The sequence below is a fragment of the Dermacentor silvarum genome, chromosome 2 (assembly GCF_013339745.2).
Source record: "Dermacentor silvarum isolate Dsil-2018 chromosome 2, BIME_Dsil_1.4, whole genome shotgun sequence".
Taxonomy (NCBI): domain Eukaryota; kingdom Metazoa; phylum Arthropoda; class Arachnida; order Ixodida; family Ixodidae; genus Dermacentor; species Dermacentor silvarum.
In genome coordinates, this window is record NC_051155.1 from 208,466,595 (window position 1) to 208,490,606 (window position 24,012).

The 24,012-nt window shown below is 45.7% G+C and overlaps 1 protein-coding gene across 2 annotated transcripts in view; it reads left to right on the top strand.

Moving 5' to 3' along the window:
• The window catches only part of LOC119442500 (uncharacterized), a 121,168-nt gene that overhangs the window by 22,949 nt on the left and 74,207 nt on the right, over positions 1-24,012 (top strand). Inside the window, exon 1 of one of the 2 annotated variants that reach the window (XM_037707401.2) lies at positions 7,996-8,209. The exons of the other annotated variant lie outside the window; for it this stretch is intronic. The gene's annotated coding sequence lies outside the window, so the exon portion shown is untranslated. Of the gene's footprint in view, positions 1-7,995; positions 8,210-24,012 lie in introns of those variants that run through there. 2 annotated transcript variants of the gene reach the window in all.

Here is a 24,012-nt window from a genome sequence, read left to right on the forward strand (position 1 = left end):
GTCATTTCGTGGCTCGCAGCTTTTCAAGAGCAAAGAGACTTTTCCACCAAAAAGTTTGACTTTAGATGAAGTAAAGCGCTGCTGTATATTGCATGTACTTTCCAATAAGGTGCGGTTGGTTTAGCTGGGAAACCGCGATGCGCGGCGAAGAAGAGACATGCGCTTCAGCATTTCGCCCCCATCGAAGCGTCTTGCGAGATGGTATTACTTTTTTTTTCAAAATATAACGTTTATATCTAAACTACGATTTACTCATAACTTGTTTTCTGTATGTGTGTTTTCCTCATAAAATTTATATAGAACTCTCGAGGCACTGGAAACTGACGCTCGACTGTCGTAAAATGCACGATGAAACAAGGATTATTGCATTTTCGCTTTGACAGCTGTTGGTTAAGAACGCGAAAAAAAAGAAAAGAAAAACTTTTTATTATGGTTGGGAATGCAAGCCACACTCGAGGCCATCTTGAATGTCGTTCACGTCGGCGTCTCCTACGAAGGTTTGGTTTTCTTAGAGGTACGTATTTTCCAGCGTTCTGGACGCGAGAGAAATGTTTGATGCTATAGCATTCTAAAAATTAAAGTGTGTGAAATACTTATGTAGATGATGTGTGCACGCGACCGGCATGCGTGAAGGAAAAGTTGGCACGAAATACAACTTAACGAAAGAAGTATTCGGTAGCGCCCCTGGTATTTGAATAAGGTTTTTTGGGTTAGCTTAGATATGCAGATGCCACAACGATATGGCCAAAGCACCTATGCCACTCGAGACGTAAAGTGGTAAATTTTTAGGGTTTTCTTTTTTTTCTTCTTTTTTTTTCAACAGTCATGTCTAAAAAGGCAAATCGGAGTCAATTATACGTGCGTATTAACGTTTCTGCGCAGATACAATCTTCATTTCAATCAATAAGCTGTACTAAAGAATATTAAAATACTACATTCTCTCCCCGATGACCTAGAAAGAAGCGGGGAGGAGCGATAGTGGCGAAATGATTCAAAGAAACCAGAAGGTGAGACCATGCGTATGCTAAGACTACAGTGCGAATAAATGCACTCGAACATTTTAGAGCACCACAATCTACGGAGCTCCGCAGTTACGTGAACGGTTATCTCTCGCTTTCAAATCGGCGCGAATGTGCCGCTAAAAGAGGTGTAGTTGCGAAAAAAAAACGCCCTTGTTAACGAGTGCCATTACCCGCTCCTTGGGTTTATTCAAATGGAGGATACAGGAGATGCCTCAAGGAGTATCACTGACTTTCTAAATGTATGATGGGAAATACAGAGATAGAGAAACCGTATGGATAACTAGAGATGACAAAATTCAGCCGAGTGCCCGTAGCGTGCTCCTCCAGATGATTAGTTGCATTAATAAAAAGAAAACAAAGATGAAACATATACAGAATTGAGGAGTAAAACTAGATACACAGTAGTGAAAGGACACTCATTTATGAAGAAGGTACCCTCCGATCAAATGTATACTCGAATGCAGTAAATTCTACAGGACCTGATTGTGTGCGCAATATAGCAACAAAGAAAGGTACGTGCAGTCATTGTAGACTGTCTTTTTGTTTCTTTCGTTTGAAGCATCACGGTAATGGCGGAAATTTATTATATTGTGCCTCACATCACTTCCTTAACACGCTAACTGGAATAAACCCCAGTTCTGCTTACCATATGCGGATTTGAGTTCATTCTTTCCTTCTGTCTTTACGCTTGTAAAGATTGCCATTCCTGCGTCACTGTTTTCTCTTTTTTTTTTTATTGGGATTTTCAGCCTTCGAGTTTTCTTTTTTTTTTGTGCAAGAAAGAAAGAAGAAAAAATATATATTTCATGAATATATTCATGTGCATAGTATTTTCGCGTGGCTTTGGAAGCAAAGTGAATATGCGCTTCCAAGAAGCCTGCATTATTTATCTCTTCCGTTGTTGCAAACTCTTTCTAAAGTTCCTCATTCCTTCTTTGACAACAGGATTTTTTTTACACGCGGGTTTTCTTGCTACCTATTTTGATGTCCAGGAAATAATGCGCTCGCGGGCAGCCGTAGGTGCTAAAGACATTTAATGTGCACAGCGGGCAATGCGATTTACTAAAGCCGGCCTAGGTAGGACACATCTTTAAAACATCAACGTACTCTCATTTGCCCTAATTCGCAGTTACCATGAGAACTTATAATAAACTTAGCCACAACAACGATATAGTGGAATATGGGCTTTCCCTAGAGTTCTTGCTGGGTTAATATCTTGACATGCCATTAGGATGTGCTGAGTTGTTTCCAAACTATTGCGGCAACAGGAACATGCGTCGTCCTGTGGTGAATATTTGCTCCGGCATGCTTTTCTGCCTTTCTTGAAAATTACGCCTACGCGCGGAGGTAGTTTCCTTCTTCTTGTTCTTGCATTTTATTTCATACCGCGCAGTTTCTCGTCTTTATACTTACGAATACATTAAGTCGTGCGATCTAGGTGGAAACACCCGCCGTCGCCCGTTCACAAGAGTGTGTTTGACGCACCATGAGGGTAGTTTTCTTACTTGAGGTAAAGCGCAAAAGAGCACACAGGACGACAGAAGGAGACAAAAACACAGCGCTGTGTCTTCGTCTCCGTCTGTGGTCCTGCGTGCTCTTTCGCGCTTTATCTCAAGCTATGCAGCACCAACTAGCCCACCAGTCTGTTCTTTTCTTACTTCTTCCATGGGTGTTTTTCTGCGTGTCCGTGCATACTGGAAACTCATCTCCGTCTGCTCAGCTTCTTGTTCCCTTTTCCTCTTCCCTTGAGCAAGCTAGCCAACCGGGCTCAGCCATCTTAACCTCCATGCTTTTCATTTACCTTTTTTTTTCTCTCTTTTTAACTTCCCTTGTTTCCGCTAAGCTCCGTTCTTGCGCACATAATATGCGGCGCACGGCCAAGAAACATCTGACGATGACACTTCGAACTCCGTGACTGGCTGCGTTACGGAGGCCATGGCTTGCGTTACAGGTTGAGGACAAGTCACGCCCATTTCTCTAGGCTACAATGGACGCGGGCGAGTAGACCACATCCACTGATGTTCAAGCCAAATCATCAAGGCAGTGGAGAGTGCAGTGGCTGCTGACCATGATTGTCTTTATTTCTTTTTTTTTTTTGAAGAAACCCATCGTAACGTTCCAGTATCTGTTCGGCCACTAGATGCTACGCTACGGAATCAGACGCGCCAGCAGGACAGAAAAACGGGAAGTGCTAACGCTCGTGAAGTAAGGCCTGCTCCTGTCGCGCCTCGAGTCTCAGTTGCTACGCCATTATTTGGCCATCGGAAGGCACTGCGTTATAAACGACTCTGAGAAGTTGCCAGCTGGGGAATTACGTGTAAGACCCGCAAAAATCCCACGCGCGAACACAAAATCTATCGTCGAAAGCGCACCTGCGAGCAGCTTCTCTCCGCTACCGTGCTTCTCGGCGCCTGCTCGCGTTTTGTTTGTACACATTTATATCCCGTCCATCGCAATATACGCGTCTCCGCCAGGGGAACTTGCCTTACGAAGGCGAACCCAACATGGAAGTATAGTACATTGCGAGCAGACAAAACGAGATAAAGAGAAAAAAAATAAACCGGGAGTTAGAGTCTGCGGAGGGATAAATCGCGATCAAATGCGTTGCGGGAGGCCTCCGTGCGGGAAGCTGCGACGTCTAATGCTCATAAAATATGGAACGTTGAGCCAGGCAGGCCCCGGGCTGCTGCCGGGCCGCAGCTACGTACAACCTCCAGCTAAGGCGAGACACGCTACAACTACCACACGCGAAGCTACGCTCCCGGCCTTCTTTTAGCGAACGTACGCTCCGCGTAATCTCCGGGGAATTCCAATGAAAAAGCCGCAGATCGTCCATATACTACGTCGCAAGATCGAACGGATCTCGCGAGAAAGCGTGCTGTACTTTGCCGAGAAAGACTAACGTGTAACACCGCCCGGCGTGGTTTACGTATAACGCCGGTCATCTCGCTGCGCCGAAGAACGCTCCTTTCTCTTGTACAAGCCACGACGTTATCGTAATTCTTCGTGGCACGCGCTTGGCTTGAAATTGCGTACCGCTTTTGGTGGGCAGCTGCGCGGCGCACTTCACTGTCAAAGAGGGGAAGTATGAACCACTGAGGTTTCGGCAGAACGTGTCTTTCCATTAGGCAGGATCGAAGCGCGGACGTGAACGCCTTGGAGCAAGAAGAGTGTAATGGTGCGGCAGATATTGATTTACGTGGCACCGGTTCCCGCACATGAACACGAGATGAACGATGGGATTGGAGAGCCCTTGTTTGAGGCTTGGCCACAAATATGATTTGACCGTCAAAATGCTTGTGAAATGCTGAGATTCCGGCGTGAAGATAGCGTGAGGCCTATCAATGGGGTAGCCCAAATATAAATTTGAGAAAGGTTGGACGAATGTAGCAGTAGGAAATTAAAGGATTGCTTTAGTAGAGACCAGTGGCTAGATCCGGATAAGTAAGAGAAGGAAGAAAAGCCGAATCTTTCCACTACATCACCGAGGGTGCTGCTCTGGACATCGACAAATTCCGCCATACTGTCGAATTCTCCCGTCTTGTCAACTCTTATTGGCCCAGAGCAATCCCAGATGGCTGATACGGCCTCGCTGATTTGCTCCAAGTGAAATTACCATATTTGACAATATGGCGGAATATGACAATGTCCAGAATAGCACACCGGAAGGCGCAACTTGATAATGATGATGACAAAAAAATAAATTGTGGGGTTTTACGTGCCAAAACCACCATCTTTAATGGTGGTTTTGGCACGTAAAGCCCCATAATTTAATGATGATGACACTTTGCTAATTGTATAAACCCACTGAGGGAATATGCCACGAACCGGGTGGTATGGTGAATGAACAAAAAGATTTGTGAACGAATATATCAAGAAAACCGATCATAAACTGAAGAAAATAATGTGTAATAAAGTTGTCAGCATTCCGTAGACAGGAACAAGTGAAAATAAAGAAAATAATAACACCTAATGTAAATAATAGGGTTGCGGTAAAGGGTAACCTAGATCTTGAATAATAATATTAGTAGCATTAGTGTGAATTTCACCTTTTGCTATTTGAATTTTATAATTTAATGAAAGATAAATAAATAAATTATGAAAAAATCGAGCATTTTAATGTGGGAATGTTTTTGCGTTTCATACCTAAATATATATGGATATAAAGACCGATGGTCCAAGTGAGAGTACCACAGTACTGCATAAAGTCAGCCCAAGATCTGCAAAGCGAATTTCCAAAAGTATTTTTTGTTGAGTAGAAAACCGCAAGAACGATAGAAAATAAACTAACGGGTTGACCCCGGTTCATTGCAGAGGTAACATAAAGGGGATACTGCCAAACTAGATCTGTACTAGTAAAAATTAGGTGGTGTGATACCGCAACGTTCCTTTGTCAATGAAACTTCGAATCGTCGGGTAGGACACCACTGCCGGCTCCAAGAATAATTGAAATGCATAAATTCCATGGGCTTTTGCTAGTAAGAGGCTTTTTCTGTCTTCGGTCATCTTCCAAAAGGGAACGTGGCTCACATTTATTTCACTTCTCGAAAGAAGATTGCTAGCTGTCACGCGTGAATGTTCACTCAACCGAAGACCGCACGGAACAATCTAAGGATTACAGCGCATTGTGTTTCGCCAGCTATCGCGTCAATGCTTCGCGTTAGGGGTGAAAATAATAAGCTGACTAATTACGCTATTAAATTAACTACTTTATTCGTATTTGTTGAAAGGAATGGTCGCATTATTTCGATTTGAACCATAAAATATTTTTCCTCAATTTCAATAACGAACATAAGAAACGAAGTCAGTGGGCGCCACATTAAAGATACCGTGACTCCGTAACAAGTAAACGCTTGGCAATCTACTGCTTGCACCTGATAGAGTATCTAAAGCGTATTTTTGGGGAAAAACGTTGATAAATTTACCATTGTTCTATGTTATTTATTTTGTTATTGGTTACTTCATCTTATTTTATTTGCATCAGTTACGTAAGTTTTGCTAACGCAATCGCTGTGAATTACGAACAAGTTTAATTTGCCGTTTTAATCCTGTTTAAACGCTCCTTCAGAAGCAGATTAGGAAATTCCGTTATTTGCTTAGCGATTGTCATAGCCGCGTTGAGCATCCATGATATCTACGACATCTATCGCAGTGCAGTGCTTTAGAGAGCCTGCGGGATAAAACCACGTAAAATACAAATGCATTACGTGGCATACTTTTGTAACTTACGCCTCGAAGCAAGCACTGGCCTCACGATGTCTTGTAAGTGAAGCTATACAACGCACGATGTCTTGGCTATTGTATTTGTATTGTATTTTAAGAGGTGCACTACCAGTTTTGATGAGTAGTTCGGTGTGTTTCTATGTATCACTGCTGTCAATTAGTATTTTTTTCTTGCCCCCCATCATGAGACCCTAAACTGAATAACTTAACCAGCGCATCTACTTGTAACAAATATCCAAGTTATTTTTATGATATAAGACATCATATATAGGAGGTCTATGCATGTAATCAGTTAACTGTAATTGTTAGGCCAACTGACTTGATGTAGCATAGATATTGATGCTACAGGCCCAAAGTGTTTTCAGTGATGCTTGCATTGTGTTCCCAGAAAAATATATGAATCTAAAGACCGCAGAATGTTGAATTATAATTTGTGACTAAAGGGATTATATTACTACGTTAGGTAAGATCGACCCCATCATCTTAGTCTCTGAAGCATGCTAAACTATTGCTTGTATTGAGCAATTGGCAGCCGACACCATACTTTTGTCACTTTTACATGGGAGTAATTTCCTAGAATATTTAATGCCACTTAATGTATGCTGGCATTTGTGTACGACTGTGTTTACGCAATTGTCCCAATTGTCCTCTGCCTAATAAATGGTGCTGCAATGCGAACGATTGCGACAATTTCTTTAACGCAGTCGTACACATGTCAGCATACTTTAAGTGGCTATAAATATTCCAGGAAATTACTCAACATGGGTGCTGTACGGAAAATAATCGTTTTCGCTAGTAATAACTCACGCCTCCCCACAACGATGAAAAGGACCCGGTATGAAAATGTGTCCACTGTGCATTATGCCTACTCTGCCATTATAATGCATGTGTCCACTATGCATTATAAGAAAGCCTCCATTCCGCCGGTGCTACGCTTTGAAATTTCCGCTTTCAAGCAATACTTCACCGGTAACTGATGTCCAGATTATTTTGGAGGCTTTTACTCTGTCGTCGCAACGTCAGGCATTGAAGCCAGCATTTCAATGGCCGCAAGACCGGAAACTCCAGAAAGATGCTGGACATTCTTTCCGGAGCAATAATAAAAATGATAAGCTAAGAAAAGGAGAGAGAGAGAAAAGAACAGCTCCGTCGACCTACTAAGCAAACGTTGCGTACCGTTTCGTTTCGGTGCTCCATCGGGTTTTTCGTATCCCGCCAGTTTTTCCCTTCCCACCCGTCCCCCATCGCTCTCCACTTCGTTCCCCTCTCGTCATCCCTAAAGTGGGACGGCGCTCGCGCTTGCGCAGGGACGCGGAGCCCGCCACGCATGCGCGAAGGTGACGCGTGACCGCGCAAGCGAGTGACGTCACGCGCGCCGAGGGAGCGTAGTCCCGCAACAGCTCAGAGTTCGGGAGCTCTGCTCCTAAACCCAGTGTTTTTTTCAGAGCCTCCACAGTGCGCCGCTAGATGACCGCGTCGACAAACTCGGTGGGTTCCCGAAGCTTTCGCGCGCTCTTTTACTCTCCGTGAGCCCAGCTTCAGTTGTTATTTCCACCTAGCGATGGCGCTTCGGTTCGTGTAACCCTGCTGGCGCGACCAGTCTTGGCACCAGTTTTGGACGTTTAGCGTAGGGTGTACCTTGCTACTTGGAACTTCGAACAGGGATGTTCGGGGCTGAGCCAGCACCATTTCCCATTCGCTGCCGCCACTCTTCTGAGAATCCGCCGGCCGCTCAGCATCATCCCCATCTCCATCACTGCTCTCGAGCATCCTGCCAACGCACGCCTCGTTTCGGCTTCTGCGTCGAACGGCGCTGACTCACGGCAGAGCAGCCCGCTTGTGTTCTTGAGTGACTCCTCGTTTGACGGTGATCTCCTGTAGACGACGGAACAGTTCGAATAGACCTTGGGTGGAGGCAACACACCTATTCTTGAGCATCTCCGCATCAACGTCCTCCGAGACAGGTGAGCGCCTGTGTGAAAGTGGGGGGGGAGGGGGAGCTTGGATGGAGAGAGGGGGCCTTAATTATGCCGATGACCGCTCCGGAAAGTTCCTCACTTTCGTCGGTTTGCATTTCGGGTTTATTCCCCTCTAGTTGGTCGTCCTTGGAATTTGTTGTTGTGGCTATATAAGTATGAGGTGCTCGTATGTTGTCATTCTCACTTCTGCAAGAACGGTGAGACGCAGAATTGAGCAGTGCCAAGCAGTGACAATGAATATAGATGTGCGCATAGAAATAATTCGGGCTTCGTAAGTTTTCTGTTCGTTCGCATGCTTCTCATTTGCGGCAGCGATGGAAAGATACGTACATAGCGATTTCTTGGGAGGAAGGCAGATAAGCAAATGAATGAGGAGCAGATGCGTCTTGGTGTCCACCCCATGTTCGTGTAAATGCAATATGACTCAAACAAAAGAGTTCGTAAGCGGTTGCGATCTCTACATCACGTGTGTTATCATTCACTACGCATGCTCTTAGTGTGCCATACAAGTTTTTCTGTTCCTTAGGGTTGCCAACGAGTCTTAACTTTGATGCCGTAGATTTCATACTATGCGCATCATGATGAAAGTCATTAAACAGGGTGTTTCACTTAACTTTGGCCAAACGTTCAAGATATGCAAATGCTACGTAGCTGAACAGAACCAAGGTAATGTTTTTTGCAGTCGCTTGGAGATACTCAGATTATTTCTTGCAATCCGCCTAATTAGTTAATTAGTCTTAATTAATAAACTTCTTACCTATTATAATTAGATGAGAAGTGTCAATGAGAAAATTGTAGAGCAACATGAGAAACTCCCGATACAGCTTTATGTTGCTCAATACCGGCTACATAAAAGTGTTTTTCGCAGCGTGAAAGATGCCCGCGAATACACGCTAAGTGCCTCGAGCGGCCAGTCGCTCGGCAATTTTGCGTGTATTCGCGGGCTTCTTTCACGCTCGGAGAAACATTTCTATGTAGCACGTATTGAGCAACAGAAAGCTCTATAGGGAGTTTTTCATGTTGCTCTACAATTTTCGCATTGCCACTTTTCATCTAATTATAATATTCGAGAAGTTGAATAATTAATAAGACTAATTATCTAATTAGGCGAAATTCCGAAAATAATCTGAATATCTCCAAGCGACGGCAAACAACATTACCTTGGTTCTGTTCAGCTACGTAGCACTTACATATTTTTAATGTTTGGCCCAAGTTAAGTGAAACACCCTGTAGATATGAAACGCAAGGTCTATCCCATATTATAATATTAATATATTGTATATGTAGGTAGGTTGGCGGTCTGAAAGACATATTTGCCGCAATGGTGACACGCACAAAAAGGAAGACGTAATGACGACGCATCGGTGACACGCCATTGACAACGTGTCCTCCTTTCTTGTGTGTCCTCTTTTAGGCAACTATGGATTTCAGCGAATACCGACTGGGCCACGATGAAGTTCTCTTAAGGACGTGGAAGGGCCCTGCCAAACGACGCAATGTTTACGAATTTAGGCCTCGAAAGAACTTCCAGAAATGATATCAACAACAATATTGCTACGGGGAAGTAGGGAGAGATAAAATATAATGACATTATATTTGCAATGGTAACCTAGCGAAGTGCTATGTACAAAGATAAGCAACTATGTTAGAATGCGAGACCTTACCTTCAATTTTGTCGACCTAAACCAAAAACGTACTGTGGACTTTTAACTTGGGTTTCCCTGGTGTTACGATATTTTTTAAAATAAAAATTGGCGCCACTTTCACGCGGAATTACAAAAGATATTTTCGTGGGACCAAGAGTTCTGCGGACACACTGGTATGAAACTTCAGAATACAGAAATAAAATTACAAAAAGGCCAGAGATTCCTGAATTGCCCGCTTTTTCTACATTGACCCAAAAATAGACAATTCAGTGAGAGACGCAATGAATAAAATTTTTGTGCTCAGTTTTCTCATAAAGTGGTTCGCCCAATGAAAAGAGCTTTCCGCGTAAGGAGAAATGTACGTGGTCTTGGGACGCCTTCGAGGTTGCAGTGTCGTTCGTTACGAAACATCCCATTACTCAAGCACGCATACCGCTGCAGTTTGGCTAATGCTGCGTAGCTGCTGTTTGCCTTTCCGAAGTCGACATGAAATATGGCCGTGAGAGCGTCGACAATGCCGACTGTGCTTTGGCAATACGTCGCCGCTTCTTCAGGAAGGTGTCACCATTTTTACGTAAGCATACTCGCATGGATGTTTGACGCAACCATGAGATAAATGTTCGCAAGCAGTTGCATCTTCGCGCGCAAAACACTAATGTGATTAAATGTAGCGTTATGCGGCTTTTGTGTTTCGCTTGTGTCGTGCGAACTTTGTAGTGTAGCATCTTTGACTGAAAAAAAAAATGTGGACTACTCGTTCAACTTCACGAACATGAAGAGTAAGGAGAACAAAGGTGATGTTGCAAAACACGTGGATTTGCTTAAATACTCCGAAGCATTGACAGAGTTAAGACTGGAAAGATCAGTGAACCTCTAATTTCACTAAGTCTGTACCTACTGTTACAAGCGCGTATTCGCATGTGAGAAAAAACTGGGTGCGGGAAATAGCATAGGCCACAATATTTGAGAGAAGCTTTAACTATGAGAGAATAGGCAAGTCAGACTGTCATGATACCTCGTGTGGGCGTACGCAAGACAAAAACCGAATCACTAAAACAGAAGGTAATGCTGCCCATTTATCTACGTCTTATATTACACATTATTTTGAAAATACTGCTACATATTTTATATGCGTGTCTATTTTAGTCACTTTGAACGCGTTTGCTACTAAGCTTAACTAAGTGAACCTAATAAGTAAACAGAAGTGTATAATCTGAGCGTAAGAAGTTTGCGTGCGAATGTATGTAGTATTAAAAATACAAAAAAGAACAAATAAAGAAAGAAGGATCGTCATCAGCTTTACTAAACCATTTGCGTGTTCCCTTTGAGAGTGACCCATACTATGCATATGGGTTCACGAACTTGCCGCGTAAGAAGGAGGAAGTAGCTGACACAATGGTCTGTCTACTGCATATTGAGGAATGTTGCGTAAACATCATGTTGGGAGACAATAATTGAGGCTAGTCCACTTTGCGAGCATAGCAATATTTTGGAAGAAAACGCATAGAGAGAGAGAGAGAGAGAAAGAGAAAAGAGAGAGGGAAGCACAGTGAGGTTAGCCAGTTTAAGTACCGGCTGGCTACTCTGAAGAAAACTGTTTAGTTCAGAAAACGTATAACTAACGGTAACAAGACATGAAGGTAAATATCAAACGACGCGCAACGGGCAAACGTCGCTCGTTTCGCTGCTTCTATTGATATAAAAGCGCTATCTTAGGTCACAGCCAGCTCCAAAGATTCCGCCCGGTTAATCTGTAAAAGGGAAAGCGGGTACAGTCAGCGCTTGCGAAAAGGGCCCGAGGCGGCACATTTTGCACAACGCATTCGTGACCTCTGACCCGTGTTGATCCGGACACAACGCGAACGATGCACTGAGGGCGCGAAAGAAGACCGGCGTGCAAAATTGAATCTTCTAGCCAGAAGGAAAGAAAAAAAAAAAGCGACGTGAGAAAGCAGATGCGGCTCGGTAAGCTATTTGATTTGCTTCGTCCCAGGAGCGCTGTAGCCGGAGAGGTATAGCAGCAGCATAAAGCAAACACAAAGGCTAGACAAGCGACTAAGGGATTCGGGAATAAAGGCGCCGAAAGCGGAGGTATAGAGGGCAGTAGCAAGTGAATCCCTCCATCCGGATGGAGCATGCGTTACCGGGGCAACCGCGCCGCGCGAACACGACTGATGCAGACTCGCGTGGAAAGCAACGACGCCGCCGAGGGCGCCAGGTTGATAGGCGACGAGTTGCAGCGCCCGTATATACATATACACCGTCTCCTAAGCGCGCTGCACTGCAGCTTCGTCACTTAAAGCAGGAGAAGCCCCTCGTGTGAAGTCGGTGAATCAGGTCGCAGTAGTGCTTCTCGAAATTAAAACGTGCCCAGATGGCTACGACGGGGTCTGCGCGCTCCTCTGGGCTTCTCATCTCAGGAGGCCGTTCAATTAAAAGGGTTCTTGGCTAGAATGACCTCTCTGGGGGCACTGAGTGCCTTCTCAGAGCTGGTCTTTCGAGCGGCGAACGTGTGCCTCCATGTGTCTTCGTTGGGGGCGAAAGGCGCGGGAGAGATTGCAGCGACCCGGTGGGGCTGCTGCTGGGAGTAATTTGTCTCGTCTTGATGCTGCACTGCTTGGCGGTGCGGACGGCAATTCCGCGGAGAATCCCTGAGACGATGGCCCTTCAGCCGACTCCTGATACCCACGAATGTATCATTTCGGCAAGACATAGCTAGGATTTTTTTTTTTTTTTTTTGCACCGTGAAGCTCCGTTCAAGTACAGGTCGCGCTTTAAGATCTGAAATACTGGAGCCGATATACCAAGTACTTTTCTCCGTAAGAACTATCCGTCAATGGCCGGTGGCTTTTCGCAAAACATTATATGCTATCACAACAACCTCTGTTCAGGGCTGTTCTGGTGCTCGAACAACATTGTGGAGACATGCTCTCTACTTCATTCTCAGATATACATTCTCAGGAACTGTTCCTAAAATGGCCGGTGCCTGGCTGTCGTCTTGCTGATTCTCCCGACTGGCTGCCACCCGTCCATACGAACCGTCGTTTCCTACGATGCGCTTTGTGAGCCGAAGTTCTGGTATCAAAGTCTCGAGCGTGATGTTGAGTAGTCGCTGTTTTGTTTCCTAGCAAATCAACGAAGAACACGAGCGGTTCCACGTGTTGGTATTGAATTTTCTCGTACAGATATCTCACTGCCCTTGCATAGCCGCCGGGTTGTTCGACAATTAGGATTCCGTTCTCGGCGTACACGGATAACATATCAGTGCTCAACTACTGTCCTGCTTCTAATCGCAATTATTATTCTTGTTATATCAAACCTACATTACGTGTCGACCCTCTAGCATTCGCAATAATGCGCCTGTGTAGCAACATTAACTAAAGACCATGGTGTAATTTCTTTACGCGCGATAGTTTACCGTGTTGCATTAAATGGAAGCCAAAGCCAAAGCAAACGACGAATCGCTCGGATCGAGCGATAACGTTATCCGTGTGTACTGGCTTTATAGCCAGATGACTGGGTCCGCTGAAAAGACATAAAACATGTCGACAGGCCGTTTGCAATCCAGAACGAATCCAAAAGGCATGATACAAATATTCCTTCATTGCTGGCGCTGGATAGAGTGAGCAGGTGGTGGGGGCTTCGGTAGAGCCTGATTCGGCACAGACACGCATCCTGACCTCATCGTTTACGCAAACTCTTCATAGTGCGTGAATTTCTAACATGAATTGACTAAGTCAGCCCTCGCTTTAAGTCTCGTATTCGATACGAGCATTCGCTATTCGAAATTGTCTAATATTTGTTTCGTGCGAATACTAAGCGACAACAGTATTCTCAGTTTGCAGGGAGGAAGACGATGTAAGTCGAGGCTCTTGAACAACTGTGCTTCAGGAGAGCTGGAGTTGTTGCGCAGACGAACCACTTCTTGAGCGAGTGCATGGAGGAAATATCTTATGCCCAATAGTTTACAGTTGTTCAATTAGCATATCTCGGCTTAGGATGCGTAAGAATAAATTTTTTGACCAATGTCAATGTTACTGGATTCAATTAAAGCGATTGGTGGTGCTGGCAGCATTGCCTTCAGCTCCTTCAACGAGCACTGCGCATACTCTATCTACTGCATGCAATTGGTGATGATGTGTTGTTGGTTTGTTTCATTACAGTCATTGTCACTGTGCACCCGATACGATCATCTTTCATTTATTTCACATTTGCAAGTCTCTCAGTGGAGCTGAAATCCAGTTTATAACGGCAATATATGTATCAGATACCGTAAATAAGCATTTTATTGCCAAAAAACTTCACGGAACCTTCAAAATTTAGTTTGTTTAGAGAATTGGAATGCTCGTTATTCGGAGGTCGTTTCTCTCGCATATTTGTATTCGATTCGAAAATATTGCCCTTCAAATACCCCTAAATAATACATATTCGAAAAGTACTCTCCTATGGCGACGTAAAAACATATTTAATGGCAAGGAACGAACAATACCGGACAATTAATTTAGTGTTTAATTTGCACTTAGAACAAGAAAACTATGTACTTGAAGCGTGTCAAGTGCGAGCAAATAAAAAAAAAGGGGGGAGGGGGGGGGGCGCATTAGGTTCGAAGCCTTGAGAACTATGAGTACAACTTTCTTTAGCACGTGCGATGTGACCACAGTCGCAAAAGCCAAAGACGGAGTTAATAATCACATAAATAAACTTGCATAAAATTAAATGTGATAACGCAACAAGAGGAGTTGGAGGTTCAGGAGCTGCAGTGTCTGTGTCGGTGAAAAACTGGACAATACGAATTAATTTTATTTGTACAGATTCAAGTAAACTTAATTTTTAAGTGCTTTCTGGTTTACATGTTGAATATGATCAGTCCAAGAAATATTGTCTGTAAAAATAACACCTAAGTACTTATATTCGAACACTCGTCTTAGATTCACGCCAGTCAAATAATAATAAAAAACGAAGGAGTTACTTTGGTAGTAAATGATATTGCGATTGTTCTACTACAATTCGTATTCATTTGCCCTTTTTTACGTACACCGCGCGCCAATAGACATAAGGGAAGCATCAAGGCGATGGTCATCAATGGAATTAATGATTTCGTATACAGGACGCAATAATCAGCATAAAGCCGAATTTCAGGTGAGGTGTCACGAAGCAGATCATTTATACATGTGGAAAATAGTAAGCGATCTAATGCGGAGCCCTGTGGGAAGCCGGACAGGACCTTAACACGAGATGAATCAACAGAATTGAAGAAAACAAATCCTGAGCGGCAACAACAGCAACAACAAAAACTGGCTATTCAAGAAACAAAACGGGGGTTATTTAGTATGGCGTTCAATTTGACAAGTACATTAGAATGAATCACAGAATCAAAAGCTTTGGAAAAGTCGACTAGCATCAACTGCACGAGCTATCCCTGCCACTACTTCACACTTCGGGCGATCTACTGCGAATTTTCGGTCACCGATGGCGAAAGCGGCACGAGCGGTTTGCACCGGCGTTTAGCAAATTTTCGCACCAACTCCCACCACCCCCGCCCTTAGGCCAATTTAAATCCAACGGAAGCCTGATGGCGTGCAGCTCTGCACGGGGGCCTCTCCCGCGTTAATCTCCCTCGCCTCTTCCCTTCTAGCATCCGCCTCCGCGCGCCATATTTCCCTGGGGCAATCAGTCTGGATCAGCGGGATGACTGCATTGAGGCGGTGCTGCGGGCATTGCCGTGACTCACGCGAGAGGGAGAGAGGCTCGGGAGCATGAAATGCCGCAGATTTTCGTGCCCATGCACAGTGTCCCGGCGCGCCCCTGCGTCCGTCTACCCATCTCCCAGTCCCCCCCCCCCCCCCCCCTCCACCCCCTCTTCCCCACCTTCCACTGAACACGTTATCAGCTAGGACACACACCAAGCACACTACAGGGTCGTCGCGTCTATCATCTCTCTTTGTGTCGTTTCGTTTCTCGTGCATTGCTCCTCGTTTTCCGATGCCTGTGCTAGATTCGGGGATCAGGCGCTCATTTTCAACGCCACTGGACTCCGGGGGGCCCCCTGCAGCAGGGCAAACATTTACAAAACACGACGTGGCACGAATAATGAGGAGACGGCGAGAGGCGATATTTGAAGATTATGCGGGATATAACTAGAATCGAGATGTTCTGTTAGTGAAGCCAGCCTCGACAGCTATTCGCGAGGAAGGTCGTATACACGAGAAATGTGGGCTGTGAATTATACGGGTAGGCGGGTATATGCTTTAGAAAGACAAGCAGAGAGAATAACTGTATATAAACAGACATTTTAATTCTTATACGTTTTCGGTGTACCAAGATGGGAAGTTAGGCGAGTTGGTACGTATTCACGGTAATTGGTATTAGCGTTGCAGAAGGAGTGAGAAGGACGACAGAAGGAGCGGACACCACATCCCCGTGAGTGGGTATGTGCCAAAGACGTTAAGGTCATCAACATCAACCACAGAGTGCTGGCTCGCAACCAAAGTTTTATTGCGCAAACGCTCAATAAATATACATGGACGGAAGCATACTCTAAGTAAAGTAAGTAATAACAGCTGTCACGTATTACATCACACATATCAAGCGAGCGTTAACACAGCTCATGTCGGTTCAGTAAAAACCATTTGTGATGTCCGCTTATTGTTGGAGTTCTGTCTTTCCTCGCTGAACCAATTACTGCGAATGTTTTGGTTGTGGCTTTCCGAGCACAACTATATGTTAACGCATTTGATGTTCTAATGCACTACGGCTCCCCCTTAAGCCCCACACGCACTTCGCTGACGCTTGCTTACTTGGGTAAAAGCAATGCGGTGTTTGATTTACCCAAACTCCGCACGCATGTATAAGTATCCGTCTTCAGTGAGAATGTTTCGCGATAAGAAACAAATTTCAGCTATGCCGCTAAATTATGGCATGGTCTAAGTGAGAAGATGTACATGGAACACTTGTGATGTGCCATCAGTGCACTTGGCAAGGTTTAGATCGTAAGGTTTTGTTTACAAGCTCATTTTCCGCGGAAAACAACAATTGAATAAGAAAGGGGCTATATGCGGGCATCCGCCTGTACAGCTTGGACAGAACATGCAGATTTAGAACAGACAGTTCCACAGTACAATGCGGTCATATCATGTTTAACAACTTTATTTCACCCTAACTGTAATTTTCCTCGTTATCACAAACGTTACAGCGTGTGGTCTGTAGAGCATCTGTAATCTGTTTAGTCGTGCTGCCGATGCTGTACGTGGTTTTCATTTTCAAAATTACGTTCTGTAAACGTCGGCTTGCGCCATTAGCCAAGCACCCATGAAAGCAAAGACTAAAAGGGAAAAAATATGCATAAGAAATGAGTCCGTAGCAATAATGCACAAGTCTGCCATGCATGTTTGAATGTCTGAATTCTACAACTTACACTAATCCTTTTCAGAACAGGGAATTCGTCCCGTTGGTCCCAATCACAATTTTAGCGTTCAGGCCTTCATAGACATGCAAGCCAAAGCTCCGATTTCTTGTCTTTTTCTTTTTTTGCTTTCTTCGATTGCAGCCTACAGGGTTACCCAGGTTTATGGACCTAAATAAACAGTTTCTGGATTCGCTTTGCTTATGTTAGATGGTGAGCTATACGCGTCACTGACATATAACAGCTACAAGCGCGGGCAAATCAACGTTGAGTCCAACATACATCTGCAGTTTCACCACCGCGACACTGGTATCGACTCTCGCATCATTCCCAGCCCAGTGACAACGATCCTAATCATAACACTAGCCAGTGCCGGTGACAAGCGACTCTAGCGCGAGACAGTCGTCCCCCTCCGTGTGAACGAATGGCGCGGGGCCAAGCTCCAGCGTTCCGTCATCATCCGGCGCGGCGACCGGAAAAAGAAGAGCTCGAAGCCTGCTTGGTTGGTTCGGGCAGGATGGGGACCGGCCTTTCCCCATACTTATTTTGTCATTCCCCGTTCCTTTCACTCTCCTGCGGGAACACGTGGCGTTGACGTTAGTACGGGAACCGCGAGGGCATTGCGCCTCGCTTTCCCGTGTCTGAGTCACGTGCCGAGCGTCCCTCTTCGACAGGACGCTATACTGCTGCTGCCGCCCCGGAATTCCCCCCCCCCCCTCTATATATATACTATACAGTCTCGCATGCCGCCAATTTCCCTTTGCATCAATTGACGCACCGCTCGCGGTAGTGCACCGGCATAGCGTCGCGCGGAGAACGATGCCAGCGCCCCCTGTCCGAATCAGGATTTCCCCCCACTGCTCCCACGCATTCCCCGTTCCTGCGGGAATTGTTCGAGTGCGGCTCGGGAACGCGGACGGTAAAAACTCAAATTGGCGGGATTGGGTGCCTTTCCTCATCCCAAACGTTGCTGTCCCGCCGCCAGACCCTGCCTGTATCGGCGCGGCTGGTGCTTGTGGTTCCCTCCGCCACAGACGTGACCGTAAACCTGCGGCTCGAAAACTGTTTCGCTTCCAAGCACACACACGACGACGACGATGCCCTAACTCCTGCGTTGCCTCGTGGTCGTGCGTACTGTGCACCGGCGTCCTGTACGTTAACGCGTATAGATGCGTCTACATGTGCTCGGAACGAGATAAGGGGAGCTATAGATGGCAGCACAAAAGACGAGCGCCATCTGACGGGATCTACTTGCGGGAAGTGTACATTGCGCAAGACAGCAGTGTGCGTGTGGACTGTGGAGCGTCTGCCGCTTGCACAGCCGCGCGCTGCCCGTTGCTATACGTGCTCAATGGACCATTTTGAAAATGACTTTCAGGGAACGTCGGCATGCGCCATTAGCCAAGCGGCCATGTCGTCGTAGCATCGTTGTACAGAGCGTCTATAACCGATGCTGCACTATTCAAGCGGCTTAACTTGTCTGACGACGCGAGCAGAGTAATACTATGAAATTGAAGTGCCCGAAGACGAGCTGTGATGCAAGTACTCGCAGAATAACGGCGGCGACCAGATACTGTAGGGATTTCTTTTTTTATTATTTTATAGTTGGGGCAGGCTCAATTGCGTGGCAGTGTTTTAGACATTCTGCTGTCGCTTATGCATGTCGTTAGTGTTTACTGAAATACGTGTCAAATGAAAATTTCGTAGCGCAAATTATATCTGCAGTTACCAATCCCACTATTTTGCCGAAATTCAGTGAATGAGTCTCCTGTTTTTGCGTCTTACCATCACATTATGAAGAAAAGTAACGACGAAGGTTCATCATCATCGCCGTAAAGATGTGATCTCACTGCTATATGCCTCTTTCAATATTTGCACTTTTCAGGCCATTTGTGCCTCACTGCGCTTTTTAGGGACCATGGTTCTTGACTCGAGCCTGCAAGTGGGCCCTTTGTTTAAGCAGTTTATCCTCAGGCCTGCACGTTCTTTCTTCATATCTATCTATCTATCTATCTATCTATCTATCTATCTATCTATCTATCTATCTATCTATCTATCTATCTATCTATCTATCTATCCTTTTCATCTCCCAGTGCATAGCAGGTGTTGATAGTTATCTCTAGTGATGACAGGCACTATCCGATCATGAACGGCAGTTTACCAATATCCTTCAAAGAAAAAAAAGTACAGTGTATGAAGCATGCATATTACCACACTTGAATCAACAATAACAATAATGCGGGGCCGGAACCTCAAGGATAACAAAGACATTTGTGAAGGAGCAAAGGACAACGCAACAGACGACGTAACTGACAATCACACACGCAAAGTTGAGACATAAGAAGAGACGGCAGCGTGGACTATAGAGCAAACGAGAGTAGTTGATATTCTATTGTTGAGATTAAGAGGAAGAATAGGATTGCAGCAAGTTATTTAATCTGTAGAGCAGAAAAGCGGTGGTCTATGAGAGTAATCGATTGCGTGCCAAGCAAAGCAAATGTTGTCGAAGATGGCAGAGAAGGTGGACTGATTACATTGTGAAACTTGGGAGCATAGGATAGAATTGGCTGACGAAGAACAGGGAAACTGTGGCTCACTGGCAGTTGGAGAATTTATCCTTTTCTGTCCCCAGTGAATCTAAATATCCTGATTACGATGAGGATGATAGCGTTCACCCTCTGGCCGTCCTCTCTGTTCTTCACTGTATGTGCACTTTCTCTGTTCTTCATGCGCTTCTTGAACGAGTACTTTGCCATGCACCCGCTGAGCTACCTCCATGTTGCTCATTTTAATGCAGACCAGGCTCCCCCATTGAGCCATGCATCGAATTTCGCATCTTTGTCTCGGCCTGAACGGATGGTTTTTCTGAGCAGTCAAGTTTGTCGATTTCGTGAGCGTGGATCGAGAGGCCCGACGCTTACTTGCTGTCCCTTCTTAGTTTTTGTTCGTTTCTTCCTTACGTTCTGCGTTTCTCTGTGCCTACTCTAACGGCCTTCGGTCGCCCACGTCCTTGTTTTACTAGCGCCATGCAGCGTTTGCATAAGCCATCGCCCTCCAAAAGAGGCTGTCCAGCGCTCGTCGCGCGGTAAAGTATGCACGAGGACACATTCAAATAATGGCATTCGCCTGTTGGCGCCTGCCCCGAACGCTGCCATTGTGTTTCTTGTGTTTCCCAGAAGCGTCTTTCGCTTGTGGCCGTGCAGCATTTTACTGCGCTTGGTGTCGTTGTTCTTGTCTGCACTTTTTTCTTCTCCAACGAGATCGTGGCTTCGCGCTCGGTCTCCGTATTAATAAATTAGCAGTAGCGCTATTGTTGCATGAGTGCCCCGCACTTTGTTTTGGGGGAGTGCTAAGTTCTTGTTTGCGTGCATTGGCGCCAAGCGCAAACAGCGACACTTAAGCTGGAGGTGAAAAGAGAAGTGGAAAGAAGAGAGGCGTTACTCTTTTGCATAAGTAAAAGCGGCTGCGCGGAATTTCTATTACGACTGGGAGCTTCAAGAACCAGGGAGAGCAGACCGTTAATGTTCTCTTTCGCGAACGGTTTGCTTTTCATTTTCTTTAATTTCTTTAAACGCGCTGGCAGAGTCGACAAGGCTGCAGTGTGCGTGGAAAGACCACATTTAAAGTCAGGAATTCGTGAGAGTTATATTGAAAATTGTTCGCCTCAATCATTAAAAAAAATTTAATGCTGTAGATGGTATTACTTGCCTGTGAACGAAAGCATTTCTTGAGATTTATATCGCTTGCACGGACTCCAACATAATGTCTCCAACATAATGTCTCCAACATAATGTCTCCAACATAATGTCTCCAACATACGCCACCTCATCAGCGCAGCAGTGATGATGCGCGGCAAGTTCAAAAAAAAAAAAAAAGTCATCTGCCTAATGTACGACAGCGTTATAAAAGCATAGGTGTAGCTGTTCGGTGAACAGCAAAAATTGCTCGTCCCGTTTTTGCTATTTAACCGTTAAATCAATGACAAGTGCGGCGAATATTAGAGTGGGAGAACTGTGAAGCGCTTTAATAGCATGGTTTGTGAGGTATACCTATACATAACGCCTCGTGCACCATGTTCGCCAGCTGGTGGTACTTGTCACAAACAACCAAACAACATGTAGAGTGAGCTGCTTTTCACGTACTTGTCAGAGCTTAGTGCCAGATCCTGTCACCATCTCCCGTCGGCGTAGATAAGAAATGCACGCTGTATACTTGAAAACAGGCGCCCTCGCTTGGCAGTAGCGCATCCTATATATGGCCAGGCGTTTCGCTTAAACTTGTTACTGATCAGCGTCTGTAGACGCAGGGGGCTGGAATCTGTTCCTTCCTGGATAACTTCACGTCTGTTCAGAGTTGAGAAACCTCTGCTGCACATGCCATGTGGTTGATTTTTTTTCACAGCCCTAGCGACAAGTTCTCTGACTCATTTGCCTTAGTGGTGATAACTTGTAAGAAGCTCAGCAATTACAATTCAGATCTGTCTTCCATTGCATCTCATCCGCAGTTTTCATCTGTTTGTGGGGCTACGTTTGCGGGAGGATGAGGGGCCAGTATCGTATGCAACCAGCATCCTTGGAGTAATTCTTTCGTTTAATCTGGAGTAATGCACGCGTGGCAAGCGTGCGATTGGCCAAGCAGCCATAGCCACGGCAGATCCTCCTGCGTTGAGCCTCTACTGTATAACCAGATAATTACGGCTATATAGTAGTACTTGCCGTTGGGCTAGTTGGTGCATTTAGAACAGTAAAGATTTTAGCGCCAAAAGCACGTTCACAGAGAAAGGAAGGACACACAGACAGTACGAGCGCTTGCTGTTTACTGTTCGTTTACTGCTCATATAGTATGTTATCTGCATACATAAATCGGTACTGCTATGTTTGCCCTGAAATATCATTTATTACTCGTTGCGTTCGGACTTCCTGTGCCGTAATAACTCCTGTTCTCAAAGCAAGCATTGTACACAGACGATCGGTATCAAGAAAGTCGATCCTTATTGTCGATAGTAAACAAAAGGGCAGATAATTTTTTTTTACCTGAATGCATTTTTCTTTCGGGCATGGTGCCAATAAGATGAATCTGGTTGAACAGAAACAGGAGCAATCGCTCATCTTTGGTGCTCCTTGCTGGCTATCGACCATCCTTGCCCTCTGTATATCGCCGGCCACCGTTCCACGTTTCATCTCCTAACCTTCCTCCCCCCGACTGCGGCCTAACAGCACCGTATACTGCGCTGCCTTTGGCCCTCAGAGCCACTGCTGTGGTCCTGCATTCGGTACTATAAAGCAGAGGAGGCGGCGGCGCTTAATCGACGCCGCGGATGACGTGGTTCCCACACAAAAGCGGCCACGTCTTCTTCCCCGCTGCCTTTCTGATGAGCGCGAGCTGCGTCTAATTGGATCCGCGGCAGAACACACGAGCCACTCTCGGCGGCGGTCCCCTCCGAGAATGGCCTAATGCGAAGTTCCTGGATCGAGAGTAACGACCTCCTCCTCGCAAACCCTCTACAGAGGCCTGCGCTATTGGCGTCGTACTTGGCTTTACGTCGCACGGCGGACCCGTCACTGTACGGTCGCGCGCGTCCATCGACCAGTTATGGAGGACAGAGCTTCCGCTGCCAGTTGTGGGAGTCTCCGTTTCGCGCGCTGCCTCGAGGCGCGTCAGACCGGGTAGCTGGGTAACCGGAGGGGGGCTAATCTAATTCTCTTTAATTGACACGAGGGTACAAGTCGCTTGTGATCGCCTGTTGCGGTTTCTGTAAGCAATGCGACTCGTGCCGTTGTTCAGAATCCCACTGGGACTACGGCGCTGCGCCGGGGGCGACGGAGCTGGGTTCAGCGGTGTGCACTTCGGTTGCGATACGCAAGAACGCGCGACAAGCTTTATTTTATTTTCGAGCAGTCCGCATATACTTCTTTGTGTGTGATCGAGGTGCGCCTATGGTAACTCATTTCAAGCGCTCTTTCTCCTCTGTACTTTTCCTAAAGCCATTCACGCGCTGCGCAAAACACCTCTATGAACTGTTACCAATTCGGCCAAGCTTCCACCCTTGTACGCTTCATTTAAGCCTCCCCAAATTCGATGTCTGTCCATGCTTGTAAAACTCATATGTTGCGGTTTTTGTTTCCTTTTCCTTGTTTTTTAAAATGCGTAAGCGTTTCTATGGTTACCGAACGAGAAAACTGTCCGAGCCTCCGTCCTTCGCGTAAGACGATCGCTTTCAAGATGGAGCCAGCAGCAATGTTTTCGCCAGCTGTGGAAGAAGACAACAACGAATGCGCGAGCAGTGGCACGAGCGCGTCTCTGTGACCACGTGACGTGTGCAGTTTAGGCACGCACTAGGCACACCTTTAGTCAGCCAGAACTGTGGAGCAGCGGGGATCAGAACGTCATCGGCGCGCCTGGCGCCGCCACCTGCAGTAGTTTGCTTGCTTCATCAGTTCACGTTGCGCCGCCTTCCGCAGCAGTTCGTGTCGCCGCCGCGCTGTCGCATTTACCGTAATGGCGCCAAGACAACAGCAGCCACTGAGCAGTGCTAGGATTGCCAGCAGTGAGGAGCGCTCCCACTCAAAACAACGTCGTTACTACGAAATGCTTATGCATCATTCAGATTCTAGAGGAGATTCTACGTAATTATTTTATTTTTCTAAAAACAAGTAAATGTGCATCTCTTTAGAACTTCATGTTTAAAAGAAAACCGCTCCTGAACAGTAAAAAAAAAATCTCGTGGATATATTATTAAT